Source organism: Parambassis ranga, unplaced genomic scaffold (genome assembly GCF_900634625.1).
Source record: "Parambassis ranga unplaced genomic scaffold, fParRan2.1 scaffold_88_arrow_ctg1, whole genome shotgun sequence".
Classification (NCBI taxonomy): domain Eukaryota; kingdom Metazoa; phylum Chordata; class Actinopteri; family Ambassidae; genus Parambassis; species Parambassis ranga.
Genome location: NW_021144818.1, coordinates 12,421 through 14,490, shown reverse-complemented (window position 1 = coordinate 14,490; position 2,070 = coordinate 12,421).

Below are 2,070 nucleotides of genomic sequence, written 5' to 3'. Positions count from 1 at the left end.
GCAGGCAGGACTCAGACACAAAGAATCTCATCCAAAGGGTCAGACTGGACTGATGGACTGAAGAGTGAAGACACTGAGACACTGAGCTGTGAGCAGCATTATTAGGGTTAGGGTTAGGGCGAGAAACGCCACTGTTTAAGAAAACGAGTTACCACCAAAATAAGTTTCACACGGGGTCTCTGTTTAAAGTTTGTAATCAATTAGTAACAAAACACGTTATCCGCCATGTTTCCCTGCACCGCTTCTTCCCTTTTTCCCAATCTGCTACAAACGCCCTGATTTTCAGCACAATGCAGCATTTCCATTCAACCAATCACGGGGCAGCTTTCCAACTGTCATGGCGGAGCCCTGTCAGTAGATAGAAAGTATGTCCAGTCGTCTTTTAAATGAGTGTTTTAGCTATGTGACATGAATAACTTTGACAGTATCCATGAGGCAGTCCTCTTTTCTTCCATGGGAAAAAAGCGGAAGCCTTCCATACAGAATCCCGAAACTCAGCTGGAGGGAAAATACCGGCCACTTCCTGTTCACATACTAAAGAGAAAAACTTTTGTCATGCGGATCAACTGACAGCCGGCGAAATCATATTATTAGAAATACATATATAAATACATAAAATGAGTTTTATGATGAAATGGATTTATAGCTTTTTGGGTGTTTAATAAATGTTTAAAATCAAAATATAGATTAGATTTTTTGATGTTATTACAAACTCATGATGATATATTACAGTTTGAAACATAAACTAGAAGTTTCATATAAACCCTTTTTGAAAGAAAACACTTTTTTCTGGATTTATAGCGTTTTGGAAGCAATCTCTTCATTTGTTAGGCGGGACAGCCGAAACCAGTTAAACAAGCTTTTACTGACAGCTCTGAACAGACCACATTAACTTATCATTCATTTTAGTGCAGCCGCCACAACTTCCATTTCACAAACCATTTTTTAATGTTCATTTATTATATTTCCTTTTATTTTGCTTTGTGCTTTGGTTTCATTCTGTAACACTGGACTTATTTTTACGAAGGTTTGAACTCTGACAGTGTTTGAACAGGAGAGAAAGGAGTATAAAGTGTGCAGTGAGGGCTTCACAGCCTTAAAGCATCTAGAATAACTGTAAAAAATAAAGCCCATCACTTCACGGATTTCACCTTTTGCGGGTTATTTTTGGAACGTAACCCCGCGATTAACGAGGGACCTCTGATGAGAAGGAAGAGACTGGGCTCTCAGCTGCAGTAAAGGGGGCAGGTCTGGCTCCAACACAGGTTTCAATGTGCAAGATGTCTTGCCCTCACATTCTTCTTCCATTTCCACTTGTCCTGAAACTTCGGCCTTCGCTGTCAACCTTCCTTTTCTTACTCACACTTGCCATTTTAGAAATGGGCAATAAATAAAAAACACAGATCACTGGCAAACAGGGTGGTGAGAGTTTGACCATGTTTGCTGCCATCTTGTGGTGAAATGTTAAATATATATAAATAATAATCATTTTTAAAGGTGTGATTTCATCCTGTGGACCAGCGGTCCCCAACCTTTTTTGCACCACGGACCGGTATCATGTAAAACAATACTTTCACGGACCGGCACAGAAAAAAAAAAAATTCTCACTTTCCCAGCAATGAGGCGGTCCCATCTGGGGATAATGGGAGACATGACACCCGAAGTGTGTTTCTTATGTCCAGTCCACTCCGTAATTTTGTTTTGGCCGTCATTAATTGCTTCAGTCGTTCTTGTTCATGATTTCTTCCATGGCTCGTCTTTTAATGCAGGGTGCTCGGTCTCGCAGTTTTGAAGGCTTCGTTGCCTCATTTGCGAGTCTGTCGCCACATCACTCAGAGCGGACTTGGTGTGTGAGAATCACCTGTTGCAATAAATCCGTATTTTAAATAGGACTCCTGATATAGTCTTTTAAATGCGGGTTTCTTTTTCTTTGAAGGGGTAGGCTCCCCTTCTTCTGTCTCCTCGTTAGGCCTTTTCCCCTTTCCGAAGAAGCTCTCCAAAGACGTTTGTTTTTTATTTATTTTTGCTGCTTGTGGGCTTAATTTTGGGGCCATATCCCGTGACCGAGAC